At 47.3% G+C, this 16,162-nt stretch overlaps 1 pseudogene; it reads right to left on the reverse strand.

Annotated features, from left to right (window-relative positions):
* LOC146871249 (HAUS augmin-like complex subunit 4) overlaps nt 1–16,162 on the reverse strand; it is a 208,387-nt pseudogene that overhangs the window by 100,461 nt on the left and 91,764 nt on the right.

The following is a 16,162-nucleotide window of genomic DNA, read 5'->3' on the forward strand; positions in this document are numbered from 1 at the left end:
GATTTCAAGGGTTGAGTGCACATTGAGTTACAAATCCTTTTAAACCAAACTTAATTATCAAAAATAATATGTCTAAAAATGAAATTTAATTCCTCTCAGCACTTCATTATCTGCATTTTTTTTGCTGGTGTGTGCAGTCAGATAAGTCGTTCTGTGCCCCTTCGTGAGTGCAAGGCATGGACACCTACTTTGACTGCTCTATGTAAGGAAATATGACAGATGAAGATGTCCTGCTGTAAGTAAATGCAACTGTACAGACAGTATTTTCATATGGAAACTACATACAGTGCAAGAACACCTTTATAGTGAATACATATCTGTGTAGGTGTGAGCAAGCCATGCACAAAATACATTCATCAGGCACTAGAATATTTGGTGTGGGAGGAGAGGATGACCTGTATGACATTGCAAGATCATGGAGCACCCTTCAGTGCTTAATTTGACCGGCAGTTGCCGATGTGGGCCAACTGGTACTCAGCACTTATTTTTCTGCAGACATTTAAAAGAGGAAGAGAGAAGAACAAACAAAATGGAAAAACAGCGGAAGAGAAAGACAAAGAAACCATAATACAGGGAGAAAGCAGGAACCTGCCAGAGTGAGATAAAGGGGCAGGGAGTATCTGTTAGTAGGTCAACGCGCAGGAGGTGACATAATGACTATGCAGCGTTGGTATACGGCTTGCCAAAATTAATTAGCACAAGGCTTTTCAGCAGAGATTTAGGCATCTGCACTCATTCTTTCACAAATTTAGTATTGGCACCCTCCATGGCATCACTGGTGCACCAACCATTTGCCAGTAATGGCAATCAGAGGAGGAAGGGGTGAATGCTTGCAGGGCCAAAGCAAGAAGATAAGGCCATGATGGATGCAGTAATACCTCAGTAGAAGTGCTCAATCCCAGCCCAAAAATCAAACTCCAGGGACCCAACCACTCAGGAGGAGAGTCCACATGTGGCCATGCCATAACCACCAATGTGATCCAACAAGCGAGAGGCATTCTGCTGGTATACAAAAGGTAGGAGCTTATGAGTAATTCTGATGATTTCTATGTCAGCCCAGTTCCTCAAAGAATAACACGCAGTTTTATCAGAGATGTCAATTAATAAGGATAAAAACATTTTAAGAATATTGAGTGGGAAGCAAAACAAAAAGGTTCTATGACATTTCACCTACAGCATCTCTCCTCTATGGACAACTGCATGTAACATGCAACAGAGGTAACAATAGGTAAAAATAATTAACTCACTGGGTCATCATACATAAAACAGAATGGGAAAGATGTTTTTGCTATTGCATGCAAGCCTCCAAGTACATTTTTACAAAATAAACAAGTACAAATTACCATGTACGCCTACCTTTAGAGGTGGTCCTTCAACAAGAACAATTTTACATGTAAGTGGATTTTGTAAGCACAGGAAAAAACAGATTTGGCAATATTTTGCATATTTATTCTATAAACACAGATAGCCACAGATTTTAAGAAAAGTCCTGAAAATAACCACTGGAATTCACAAAAATAAACACTGCAAACAGGATACCACAGGTATATTCTTGCTATGCTCTGCCACCCATGGAGGTAATACCTTATCCTGTCTCCAATGGGATGGCCATGTGCCACCAAAGGAAGGCTAAATCGGTTTGGTAGAGGGAGAAACGAGAGACTGACGTTGTTGGCTGGATTCTCGACTCCAGCCTTGAAAGGAGGGTCTGATGCTGTGGAGGTGGTCCATGGCATGTTCTTTGAGTCACGTCACCTTAGAAGCCTTCAAAAGTGGAACAACTACTGTCAGAGATACTGCCACATGGGCTCAGAAAGGCAGAGGCAGTGTACTGTGGCTCTGCTTTCCTTGAAGCATTCTATTAGCAGAGTCTGCATCATTTCCGCAGAGACTGGTGTCGCCAAATGGCATGTCAATTAAGGGCATCTGAACCTCTCAGGAGAAACCTGCGGATCTTATCCATGCGTAGTGCCAAAGCATCACACTGGTATGGACTGTACTTCCCAGTCCGTGGTGTCCCACCCAGATTGGATGGTGTACTTGGGTTTATCCTGATGATCTTAAATGGCCAGAGTCCAATTTCAACCAGAGTCCCACAATGCACTGGAGTAGCCTCCCAGTAATCATGTGGCATTCATGGACTTAAGGGTGAGGCTGGCTGAAGAAAACATCCTCTTCCCCAACTATTCAAGCCTTTTCAAATCCCTATTTGCGAGGGCCGTAGGAAAGGAATTAGGATTGACTGTTGGCAGAGGCCAGTCCTATCAGGCTCTCTGGAGCAGTGTACTACTTTAAGAATTACAGGGTCACCAGGAGTTGGCCTATGGCCACAGGCCACCTATCTATTCACTGAAGGGCCTGAACAAGGTTTTTCCCAAGTGTCCATGATGATATAAGTAAGTGCCTCATTAAATGTTAACAAAAGGATCTGAGAAGAATGTACAGGCCTAGAACTCAGTGGGCATATTAGTCTTTACTTCAATTGAAGGCAATTGCAGATCTAGAAATTTGGCTGCCTTTATACTTACCATGGCAAAGGACGTAGACTCTTCTGTAGAAGAATCAGACAGGACTCCAGTTCTGTGTTAGGAGACGAGTCGAGCCCACTTACAAGTTCATAAAGAAGTTGCCATCATTATGTGGGGGAAAATCATACCCGCCAAAAATGGGTTGGCTCTAAGAATTTGTTGTACTGGAGGGTTACCTCTAGGCAAAGGCAATGTCTAATCTAAGTTGGAAAGAATGTGGGCCAGGTGCGTAGGAACTGAACTCATGTGCAGCTTAAAGGTCAGGTTGGATTTGGTACGAGTTGGACAGAACTATAGGCTCAAAGTCTTTCTCTGACATCTCTGGCGACATGACAGGAACTGGCCTGGATTGGAGCGCTGGATGTGAAATGAGCTCCAGGATCAAAGCCAAACCCGAAGCAGGCACCAAGAGCAGACCAGCCAGTGGTAACCAGACTAGAGGCCTCTGCAAATCCGTGAGTCCCAAAGGTGCGCAGTGGGAACAGGTAGGCTGAAGGTGTGAAGCATGGCATCCTTAAATGCCTCAATTCGTTGCAGCGGCGTCAACAGACCGTGACTCTTGGGGTGCATCTGAATCAGCTGCGGAACTGGCTCCTTGGCAGGGGCCCAGGTGCAAGACCACTGGGCATCTTGGATATCACGCGGAATAGGGGGCCCCCTGCCCGGGGGCATACTCCGGTTCGCCCTAGACGTCTAAATTCAATACATTCTTATTCAGTACCTGTTTTTGATGATCTTTCTCAGCATTTTGTCAACGAAATCTCGTACAAAACTTCTTCTTTTCATAGATTGGAGAGCCTTTAGCTAAGCTTCTAGATCCAAAAGTGGAAAAAAAGAATATGAAGATGGCAACAACGTGTGGAAGCTTCCTGGGAGTATGAAATCACGAGAGCCTGGATTAGACACCAAATGATGGGATAGTCAATGCCCAAAAACAGCATAAAAACAAAAAGAGAAAAAGGACTACAAGTACACTGGAGAATTCCAGACCCAAAAACTAGATCGTGGAATAATGCATAGCATGTGAATCCAGAAAAGATTCATGCTGCAACTGTGGACTTCAAGTGATTTCAGATAATGTTTGGCAACATACAGCTTGGCTTCATTGTCCCAGATTGCCTTCAGATTCATCAGAGAACACTACCTGCATGACTCTGTCATGTCTCAACCCTGAACACCAGAAGTACATCTTATGGGGATCCATCACAGACATTAGTTTGCAACAATCCCTACAAGGTTGAAAGCCTGTGTTTTTAGGAGGTGGCACTTACCTTGCACACCAGAAACATTTTGAAAAAAAGAAACTGGTCAACGGATGAGGAAAAGGAGCTAGCTCCGGATTCACATGAGAAGGCGTGGAAAAAAGGGACTGACATTAGCATGCAGGGTTAGCGCTTATGTGTGGCTCCGGCATCAGTTCGAGGGCGGGACTAACTCGGCGCAGTCACACTCCACCTGCAGGTGTGCAGTAGCAATGCTGAGAAATGAATTCCTGATCCAGATTGGTGCCTGTGGGTATTCACAAGGTGAGGAATATGCCTTTAGAAGTATCAATCAGATGTCAATCAGAGAGCTGCTGATGCCAAAAGCAGACCTGGCACCCAAGAGACTCCCATAAAGATGTCTCTTGACAGTGGACTCATCCACAGATGCAAGAGCATCCTGTGCTTCCAACAAGACGAAATGTGTTACTTACCTATAACTGCAGTTATCCAGTATTGGTATCTTTCATAGATTCACATGCCTGAATCATTCCCCGTCGTCGGGATGAGAGTCCCCGGTACATAAATAAAGTAATGTCTCATAAGACAGAGAGTAATAGGCCTAAGGCCTCACATTAGTAACATATCTAGGTCCTTTTGTAATAAGGACCAAACTCTAGAGAACAACCAATCAGCTGTCACCACCCTCTGGAACCTTCCTGGAAGGAGCTCTAGTCCCTCAGATTTTCGTAAGCACAGAGCTATATAGAGGTACAACTGAGAGTACTAGGTGAGCCCTTCCTAGGGAGGCTGTTGGGTTGCATGTGAATCTATGAAAGATACCAATACTGGATAACTGCAGTTACAGGTAAGTAACGCATTTCTTATCCAGTATTAGGGTATCTTTCATAAATTCACATGCCTGAATCAGAATAAAAAGAAATGATAAGCACATTTCCTTTTGTAAAGAATGCAAAAGTTATAGAAATAACAGAGAAATGTGCGTATAGAGAGAGATAGAGGTTGGTGGGAAGGAAGGAAGGCTCACCTTTATTTAAATAGATGACGCAGCGCCGCCTGTCCCACCGCAGCATCCTTCATTAGCTCCGAATCCAAGCAGTAATGCATGTCTTCCATGTTGCCGCTCTGCAAATGTCAGTTATAGGCACGCCCGCAAACAATGCCATAGAAGTATAAACTGCCCTAGTGGAATGGGCACGAATTCTTGATTGTAAAGGTTGACCAGCTTGTTGGTGATAGAAGACAATAGCACCAGAAATCCATCTAGAAATACTCTGTTTTGTAAGGGGAAAACCTTTCCTAGGTAGACTGTAAGCCACGAAAAGTTGGTTGGACTTGCGGAAAGCTTGTGTCCTGTCAAGTAAGAATTTAAGGCAGCGTTTCAAATCCAGTGAATGTAGAGCTCTTTCCGCTGCTGTATGGGGATTCGGAAAGAAAGTCTTTAGGACAATAGGTTCGTTAAAGTGGAAGTCCGATGGGACTTTGGGTATGAATTTCGGATTAGTCCGCAGAATTACCCTATCGTTCTTGAATTGAAGGAATGGGTTTGTATTGTGAATGCATGAAGCTCACCGACTCGTCTTGCGGATGGAAGGGCCGGAAGAAGTGCAGTCTTCCAGGAGAGGAACTTGAGGTCAGCTCTGTGTATCGGCTCAAAACGATGTCTCATAAGTTGAGCAAGGACTGTGTTGAGCTGCCATGTTGGAGGCGGAGACTTTTCAGGAGGGAAAGTCCGAAATAGACCCTTGCGAAATTGTTTGATCAGTCTATTTGACCAAAGAGAAGGTCCTATAGAAGACCTCCTGAAACGGGAAATTGCCGCCAGGTGAACTTTGATGGAAGCGTGAGCGAGGCCTGAAGTTGCTAGATGGAGAAGGTATGGTAAAATTTCTTCAGGAGAGGATGTGAGGGGATGCACCTTAGCTGATCTACACCAGATACAGAATCTTTTCCATTTGAAAAAAAAAGCTCTATTTGTAATATCTGCTCGAGCGCGAGATAGAACTGGCCTGCAGTCTGGAGGAATGTTTAGGCCCTGAAATTCGTAGAACTCAGGATCCAGGCGGATAATTTGAGAGATGCTGGATCCGGGTGTTGGACTTGTCCCTGGTCCATTGTGAGGAGAGATGGAAACTGTGTCAACTGAATCGGAGGCTGCAGGGAGAGGAGATGGAGTTCCGAGAACCAATGTTGGCGAGGCCATGCTGGCGCTATTAGAATCAATGTGCAGGGCTCTGCCTTCATCTTCCTGAGGACCCTGGGAATCAGGGCAATCGGTGGAAAGGCGTAGGCAAATACGCCGAACCATGCTATTGAAAATGCATTCCCCAGAGACCCCTGTTGGGGATGCCAGCTTGTGAAGTGTTGGCATTTGGCGTTGCGTTGTGTTGTGTGGCAAACAGATCCAACAGTGGTTCGCCCCACTGAGAGAAGATGCTGTTGAGAGTATCTTGGTTCAACTCCCACTCGTGGCAGGTTGCCTGCAGTCTGCTTAGTGAATCTGCCAATGTATTGTCTTTTCCTGGAACATACACCGCTCTCAGGGAAATTTTGTGTTGAAGTGACCAGTTCCAAATTTTTTGAGCTTCTCGAGAGAGTGTGAGCGAACAAGTTCCTCCCTCTTTGTTCAGGTAGTGCATCATCGTTGCTTTGTCCGTTCTGACGTGCACCTGTGAAGCTTTTATCCTGGGAAGGAAAGCCAGGAGGGCAAAATATACAGCTCTCAGCTCTAGGAGGTTTATCTGCAATTTTCGCTCGGAAGATGACCACTTCCCGCTGATCCGAAGCTCCTGAAGGAAAGCTCTCCAACCTTCTAGAGACGCATCCGTGGTTATCACTTGAGGAGAGGCTTGAGTTAGAAAAGGTATTTTGTGGATGAGACCACCATTTTAGAGAGGTGACCATCTGAGGAGTCACCTGTATGATGTTGTCGAAGGATCCGCTGATTTGAATCCACTGAGTGGAGAGAGCCTCTTGGAGAGGACGCATGCGGAGGCGACAGTAGGGTACCAGGAGAATGAAGGAGGACATCATTCCGAGGAGGGATTTGAATAGGTGCACTGAAAGAGACTTTTTCTTTATGCGCTCTGCTAATTGCCGGAATTTTTTATGCCGTTCCTGTGATGGGTAAGCTTTTTTCAGGACTGTATCCAGGACAGCTCCCAGAAATGTTATTCTTTGCGAAGGTTGCAGGACCGACTTGTCTGGGTTGAGAGTGAGACCCAATTTTCTGAAAAGCCGTAGACAGGTTCTGGAAGACTTCCTCGCGCCGGCGAGCGAGGGCGCCTTGACAAGTCAGTCCTCAAGATAAGGAAAGACTTGGTGATGCTGCTGCCTGAGGTATGCAGCCACTGGGGAAAGACACTTTGTGAATATGCGCGGAGCTGACTTGAGTCTGAAGGGCAGAACTCGAAACTGGAAACTTTGTGTCTTTTGTGGATAGGAATATGAAAATAGGCATCTTGGAGATCCAAGGATACCATGTAGTCTTTCGCATTGAGAAGCTGCAAGACTTCTTGAATGGTGACCATGCGAAACTACTGTTTCTTCAAGAATTTGTTTAGACTTCTCAAATCCAGCATTGGCCTCCATTTCTTTTCCTTTTTGTGCACCAAGAAGAATCGGGAGTAAAAACCTTGCCCTCTTTAATGAACAGGAACCCTTTCTATGGCTCCCTTCTGGATCATTTATGATATTTCCAGGAGTAAGAGGTGCAAATGTTTGTGAGCCATAGGTTGAGGAGGCGTCGGTGGAGGAGTCTGTACAAATTCTAGAGAATAAACTGTACCAGCTGGAGAACCCAACGATCTGTTGTGATTGGTTTCCAATTTTGAAGATAGTGGGATATCTTTCCTCCTACTTTGGAGGGTGGAGATGTAACTGGGATCGGCGGTAGAGAGATGTCATTGGCGTCGGGCAGAATCCTTCTGTCGTCCGGCCCTTCCGCGAAAGGAAGACTTGTTGTATGAAGTCTGTGTCTGTTGCCTTTGCTGAAATTGTGGTCTGTATTGTTGGTTAGAAGAGGAATAGGTAGGATACCTATACTGATGGTAGCCTCGTCTGTAAGAAGATTTTCCTCTACCCCTTGAACCTCAAAAAGGGGGTGTTTTATATTGAAGGGTACCCAAAGCTCTGGCTGTATCCGTACACTTCTTGATCCCTTGGAGGGCTTCATCTATATGAGCTCCATAAAGGAGTTGTCCATCATAGGACATGTCAAGAATTTTGGTCTGGATTTCAGGCCTGAATGTTGTTGCCTTAAGCCATCCTTGGCGCCTTAGGACCGCCGCCCCAGCCAGTTGGCGGAAACCAGTGGATGCGATGTCCATCGCACAGTCTATAATTTCAGAAGCCTATCTTTCGCCCTCTAGCAACACCTTTTTTGCTTCCTCTTTAGACTCCTGCGGCAGGGTCTCAAGGTAGGGTGCAATGTCGGACCACATCTGCCTGTTATAGCGTCCCAATAATGCCAACGAGTTAGGCGCCCTTACAGTTAACGCCGACATGGATGAAAAACGTTTCCCAATATTGTCTAAGTGCCTGCCCTCTTTATCCGGAGGTGCTGACAGTGGGGCAGATGGTTTTTTGATCTGCGTTGAGCTGCCTGAATAATCACCGATTCAGGCTTTGGATGGCCTATAAGGCAGGCTGGAACGTTGTCAGGAGCTCTATATTTTTTACCCAACCTTGGCAAGACTGGAGAAACTGTAGAAGGGTTTTGCATTATTTTTAAGCCTTGATCCCAGATATAATCTATGATAGGCATAGATCTAACAGATTTCTTGAAAGTTTCCTTGAAATCGTAAAGGAAACAGTCCTGTTGGTGAGAAGGCATTGGCAGTTGAAAATGTTGTGCCGCTCTTTCCAGGAGGTTGTGGAATCCTCCGATATCTTCTGGAGGCGAGTCTGCCTGAGGAGGTAAAGGCGACGCTGGAAGAGGGATAACATAGCCATCCCATTCGTCATGATGAGACTGGGTATCTTGAATTTCCCCTTATTCTTGTGGCTCATCCTCGTCGTCGTCCGTAGAGGGAGGCGGCAGCACAGGCAGTTCAATGGCAGGAGGCGGCAGAGGTGGACCTTGCGCCATCTGAGGTGGAGAGAGAACTGGAGCAGGAGACTGAGCAGAGGTAGGGAACCTCTTTTTGTAGTCTGAAATCATGAACTGCAGGTCAGAGACCAGGGCTGAAGGAAGACAAACCATCTGAGGCTGCTGATGATGGGTTTGTGCTCGATAGTGCGCCTGTTCATCCATATCTTGATCTTCATACTCAGAGTCTTCCTGATATTTAACATTGAGTTCAGAAGGACTTCTTGCAGCCCGAAACATACAGTCCTCGTCCGAATCATCATCTTCATCCAATAGATGAGAGGGAAGCAAAGATTGGACCCTACTGGGTGATGTCAGGGAAGGCGTCAGCCTCTGCTTGCTGAATTTCTATTGAAAATGTGCATTTTCTGTCCTAGATTTAGGTGTTGTCGACGAGGCTGTCATCGGTACACTCGTCGTCGTCGACGAAGATTCATCGATGGTAATACAGGGCACCGCCGCTGATGAAGTAACTCTCGTCGACGAAGTCGTCGATGGAAGGGTCGTCGACGTTATACTCTTCGTCGACGTTCGTACCATGGTCGACGAAGCACTCATAGTCACGCTCGTCGTCAAGCGATCCGTCGACGCCATCTTCAATGTCGACGAAGATTTCTTGATCGTCGACAAAGGGGTATGTGCTGTCGACGAAGACGTCGTCGACGAAAGAGATGCCGACGAGACAAAGTGTGGAAACTGTCGTCGTCGACGAAGTTACTCCAGCAGCTGTATGAGGAGATCTTGTCATCGAAGCCATTGTCGACGAGATGGTAGTCGACAAGGCTGAGGAAGGTTTTTTTAAAAGGTGCGTTTCACCCTGGGCGGAGGGGTTAGAGGGTCTGAAGCTGTAGTTTGCAATTTTTGAAGGGGAGGAGACTCCCTGGCTGGCAAATCCTTAAGTTTTGAAGCCTCTGAAGACTTTTTGTGCGTCTTCTTTTGAGGTTGCTGCGAAGAAGGACCTGGAGAGACATCTCTGGGCCTTTTCTGAGGTGTTCTAGAAGAGGATTTCGATGAGGTCTCACTCTCCTCAGAGGACAAGGGGTCTTCATTGTCCTTAAGCCTCTGCAGCCAAGTCAAAAGCCTTCCCTCACGGTCTTTTAACGTTTTTGTAGAAAAGGTACGACATACCTTGCAGTCTTTAGGTGAGTGGTCCGCATAAAGTCAGTAGAGGCAGTCTTTATGTTGGCCATCGACGTGTAACCTCTTCTTTTTGCAGGTACCACAGGGCCTAAAAAGGTCTTTTTTAGGAGTGTCTGACATGAAGACAGGAAGAACTTCACTCAGACAAAGAGAATTCTAAAGAAAAATACCTTGTAATCCAAGAATTAAGGAAAACCTGAGCAGAGCTCAGTGGAGACTCCCTTAGCACGACGTGCCGTAGAAAATCTGAGGGACTAGAGCTGCTTCCAGGAAGGTTCAAGAGGGTGGTGACATCTGATTGGTTGTTCTCTAGAATTTGGTCCTTATTACAAAAGGACCTGGATAGGTTACTAATGTGAGGCCTTAGGCCTATTACTCTCTATGTCTTATGAGACATTATTTATGTACCGGGGACTCCAATCCCGACGACGGGGAAGGATTCAGGCATATGAATCTATGAAACTTACCCTAATACTGGATAATGGGATCTACCACAAATTTGAACACAAATCTTTGGAACAAGGCCTCACATTAGTAACCTATCCAACTTCCACCTGGAGAACAACAACGACTGCAACACCAGCACCCTGCTCGACAACCTCGCCAACCTTGGACTCAAGCAGCTGGTGTCCACCCCCACCCACCTCGCCGGACACACACTCGACGCCATCTTCTCATCCAGCAAAGACATCGCCTTCAGCCACGCCACAGAACTCCACTGGATGGATCACAGATGCATCCACTTCACCTTCAGAAGAACGACGATCCACCACCACCAGCAACAGGCTGCCCGAAGAAGCTGGAACAAGATCACAGCCGACCAGCTCGCCGCCTCCCTGAGCCAGCACCCTCCGGCCAGCTCAGCGAACCCCAGCCAGGCCGCCGACAACCTCACGAAGTGGATCAGCGACTGCGCGGACGAACTCGCCCCACTGAGGACCCCGCCCAGCAGACCCGGCAGCAAGAGAGCCCCTTGGTTTACCGACGAACTCAAGAGCTCCAAGAAGAACTGCCGCGCCCTCGAGAAAGCCTGGAGAAGGGAACCCACGCCGGACAACAGGACCACCCTCAAGCTTGCCACCCGGAAACACCACCAACTGATCCGCATCGCCAAGAAGACAGCTTTCAAGAACCGACTGGACAACAACGCACACAACTGCAAGGAACTCTTCAACATCGTGAAAGAGCTCTCCAACCCCAACGCCGGAAGCAACGACATCACCCCTTCGCAAGACCTCTGCAACTCCCTCGCCTCCTACTTCCACAACAAGATCGCGGACATACACAACAGCTTCAGCACCCATCCGACCCACGCCACGACCGCAGCAACGCCACCCACCACCACCCTCCGCGCCTGGACCCCGGTCAACACCGAAGACATCGTCCACACGATGAACTCCGTCCACTCCGGATCTCCGACCGACCCCTGCCCTCACCACGTCTTCAACAAAGCCGACGCTGTCATCGCACCCCACCTGCGGGACATCATCAACACCTCATTCGACACCGCCACCTTCCCCGAGAGCTGGAAGCACGCCGAACTCAGCGCTCTACTCAAGAAACCTACAGCAGACCCCACCGAACTCAAGAATTACCGCCCCATCTCTCTACTCCCGTTTCCAGCCAAAGTCATCGAGAAAACCGTCAACAAACAGCTGGCCGCCTTCCTCGAGACGAATGGATCCCTCGACCCATCGCAGTCCGGATTCCGTGCCAACCACAGCACCGAGACCGCCCTCATCGCCGCCACTGACGACATCCGAGCCCTGATGGACAACGGGGAAACAGCGGCCCTCATCCTCCTAGACCTCTCCGCGGCTTTCGACACGGTCTGCCACCGCACCCTAGTACAGCGCCTCAGCAACGTCGGAATCCAGGAGAAGGCGCTGGAATGGATCGTCTCCTTTCTCGACGGAAGAACACAAAGAGTCCGCCTACCACCGTACAAGTCAGAGGCCACCGAAGTCATCTGCGGCGTCCCTCAGGGATCCTCACTGAGCCCGACTCTCTTCAACGTCTACATGAGCCCTCTCGCGGCCATCGCACGCCAACACAACCTCAACATAATCTCCTACGCCGACGACACCCAGCTGATCCTCTCCCTGACCAACGACGACCCCGCCGCCGCCAGAGCCAACCTGCACGAAGGGATGAGAGAGGTAGCCGAGTGGATGACGACGAGCCGCCTGAAGCTGAACTCAGATAAGACGGAGGTCCTCATCCTGGGCTCCTCGCCCTCCGCCTGGGACGACTCCTGGTGGCCCCCCGCCCTGGGCACCGCACCCAAACCGACAGACCACGCACGCAACCTGGGTTTCATCCTGGACTCCTCCCTCTCCATGACCAGGCAAGTCAACGCCGTCTCCTCATCGTGCTTCAACATCCTGCGCATGCTTCGGAAGATCTTCTGGTGGATCCCCACGGAGACCAGGAAGACCGTCACCCAGGCCCTCGTCACCAGCCGACTGGACTACGGCAACGCACTCTACGCCGGAACCACCGCCAAGATCCAGAAGAGACTCCAGCGCATCCAGAACGCCTCAGCCAGACTCATCCTCGACATCCCACGTCACAGCCACATCTCCGGACACCTAAGAGACCTGCACTGGCTCCCGGTCAACAAGAGAATCACCTTCCGCCTCCTTACCCACGCACACAAAGCTCTCCACGACCAAGGCCCGAGCTACCTCAACAACCGAATCAACTTCTACGCTCCCAAACGCCACCTCCGATCCGCCAGCCACGCCCTCGCCACCGTCCCACGCATCCGCAGAACCACTGCTGGAGGAAGGTCCTTCTCCTACCTGGCCGCCAAGACCTGGAACTCCCTCCCGGCCGACCTGCGCCTGACCCAAGACCACCTCTCCTTCAGGAAGAAGCTCAAGACCTGGCTGTTCGAGCAGTAGCGGCACCCCCCCCCCCCCCCCAAGCGCCTCGAGACCCTACGGGTAGGTAGTGCGCTCTATAAATTTCTTTGATTGATTGCTTTGATTGATTAATGGCAATGTCTAATCCATCTATAGTTAGGGCAACCAGACTCACCCCACATGACATACTCCACAGACTTAGGGTGAATGAGTAAAACTTTTAAAACCCCCCTCAAGCTTAAGAGAGAGTAAATAATCTGTCTGGGCAAGAGACAAAACAGATAATTCTTCTTTGGTTACGCACAAATCCTTTAATGTCAGATGCTGAAGACAGCTCATACTTTGAGCAAAAACAGATGGATTGCAGGTCCTCGTGGCTATTAGGTAGGCTCGCTTACTAGAATGGCCTTCCAAAATGATGTTCTTGAGTCGGCTCCTATACCTGTATTCCAAAGCAGGGTAGCTCCATCATCTAGTCTACTAGATAGTCCGGCAGCACCTCTTCCAAGTCTTTGGCTTTTTTTCACGCTCTGAAGTTTTAACAAAAACTCCCAAGTTTCAGGTCAGACATCCCTCTCAGCTGGTGCTTTAGGTATTTTTCCAAAGTCCAGAATAATATGCAGATTCTGGAGGGCCAACATACAATAAAAACTGGAGGGTCAACATACAAGAAAAACTAAAACAATAGTGGAAAGCCAGGTTAATTCACAAAGTGTGCAACATCAACTTCCATTTTGATAGCCAATTACAGCAGAGTATATCTCCCTTAGTGAAAAAGTGATAGGAGGAGCAGCAGCCAATGGTCACAGTGAGACTGTATTCTTGCTGGGTGGAGTATTTATTGTTTTTTGACAGGCCCAATGGCAAATGAATGTTCACAGATGTATATGTATTTGAGGAAGCATAATGCAGTGTACACATCCTAAGCAGAGGCTCTCCTTGGACATACCTGAGAAAGTTTAAGTGTGGATTAATTCCCCATATCCTCACAGACATTTACTGGGCTTGAAGGGAGAAGCAATAAGAACACTGTCACAAACAAAAGAAAACTTGAAGGTGAACTTCCATCTTGCTGGTAACACAGCTTCCTCACAAAGGATATAACTCTCTCAGCATAAGGGATATCAATAATGCAGCACACATCACACCACAACCTACGAATAAGCAGATATTTCACAAGGGCAGAAGTAAGCACTCTCCTAGTAGAGGGAAGTGCCCTCAATAAACAACCATCAGTTTACAAAATTCAGTTGGTGGCATTTTCAGCCAGAACCTCTGTGTGGTTGCATACTCTGTGTTTAGCAACTCTCAATGTGAGCCTTGTGCTTTACTGGAGAGTAAGAAACTGAGTGTGATGCTATAAGGTATCAAATTCACTGGGGGTGACGGGGGGGGGGGGGGGGGAGTTTGAAAACACTCAGTAGACCAGAAAAGCAAAAGTAGGCAAGATCACACCTTAACTAGCAACCTAGCCCTGTTTGTGTACAAGTGCAAAGGTGCTAAACAATGCCCTTAAGTCTAGTTTAAAAACAAACTGTTGCAAGCATTACCAAGTGCGACTCCAGGTGAACCTTGCAGTATTTGGTGTGGCAGTTTTTTTTTTTTACTTTGTAAAGCTATTTCAACAGAGAATGTGCTCAGTATACATGATTATACACAACCATGCCACTTGTGTATGTAAGACTTTCCCACAAATAGAGAAATATGGATGTGGCCTTTCAGCCAGAGCTGCCAACTTTGGATCTGTGGAACCAGGTTCGAATCCTGGCATTGGCGCAACATCCTTTGATTCTAGACAAATCACTTGAGCTTCAGTGCTTTTAATAAAAGGAATCTGATCTTGTGTAGTGTACTCTGGAGCTCATGTAAAGTGCTGCAATGTCCTTAGCCCAAGTTTGTGCTACACAAAGCAGACAGTCCAAAATGCACCCCTGAGCCTCGGTTTAACACAAAAATTGAGATATAGCCATACCCCATACTGCTGCAAAAGGGGTTTCTCAAATTTACTAAAAAAAATCAAAATAAAAAAATCACTGGGATAACTTCAGAAGCTATGTGATTTTAGGAGACAGATGCCACAGGCCAGGACCCCACTCTGAAAAGTGTTCCGGCTAGCTCTGGACTTCAGTGCAGTTCACCATTTGTCACTTTCATGGGCAGATCAATATCCTGGCCACAGTCCGATATCGAAGAGAGTATACACGGTCGTGACATTTAGAAATAATTCCTGGTATTACACTTAAAAAGTATCCCACCTCTTGTCTATTGCAGGCAGGTGTGTCACGAAAGTTTACCATGAGGTTGTGGTTCTAAACGTTTGGGAAGTACTGAATGAGACTGTTGGAGGTGAGGCAGACTTTAAGGAATCTGTATCAGCAATAAACAGCAAATACAGACAATCACTAGGTACAGGTTTAGTGACATTTAGGATTGTAATGGAGCAGATGAACAGAAGCGAAAGCCCAGAGATTCCAGTCCATGCACCCAGGAGACAGTTGAGAAATAGTAAAGGAGAAGCAATTTACTCTGCACTGTCAAAGATGCAAGGACATCTTCAGAAAGTATTTTTCTATGACATTAGAGTTACTGGGGAAACTAGTCATGTCTTCAGCTATCATTAACACAAGGCTAAAGAGCTATAGAGTTCAAACTAGGCGACTAACAACAAACTTGTTACAACAAAAGCACATGTTTACGCCACAGTCAGGTTTATGCAGCTTGTTCAAGCCTCAAACTTTTTTTGTTTTTACAAAGCATGCCTTACACATTTGAGTTGAACCAGTTTGTTCTGGGCATAATACTGTAGTGTTCAACACAAATGAGGCCGCTCCCAGTCGAATGACCTAAACAGTGCTCTAGTGTGTTATGTGTATGCGAGTGTAGGCATCTCACAAAAAGTTTAGGACTGGCCTCACACACCACCTGGTGTCATGCTTCATCATCGGCCATCCTCACCCTCTAAAAACTCGGTTTGATAGAGGGCGGGCATACACCTGACGACAGGGATGCACTTCTAAGCTAAGTGGGGGTCCAAAGTGAGTGAGTGAGATTAAAATACCACTGTTGACACTAGGCAGAAACATGTCGACCCAATTCCTCACGGCGAGGGGTTAATAACCTTCCCCATGTCGCCGTTCACTTGTTTTTAGACACCATACGGTTACCTAATTCATTAAAATTAAGTAAGCAACTGTAATGGTTTTTTAATCTCACTCACTCACTCACTCACTTTGGGCCCCCACTGAGCTTAGAAGTACATCCCTGTCGTCAGGTGTATGCCTGCCCTCTATCAAACCGAGTTTTTAGAGTGTGAGG

Source organism: Triturus cristatus, chromosome 1_1, assembly GCF_964204655.1.
Source record: "Triturus cristatus chromosome 1_1, aTriCri1.1, whole genome shotgun sequence".
Lineage (NCBI taxonomy): Eukaryota > Metazoa > Chordata > Amphibia > Caudata > Salamandridae > Triturus > Triturus cristatus.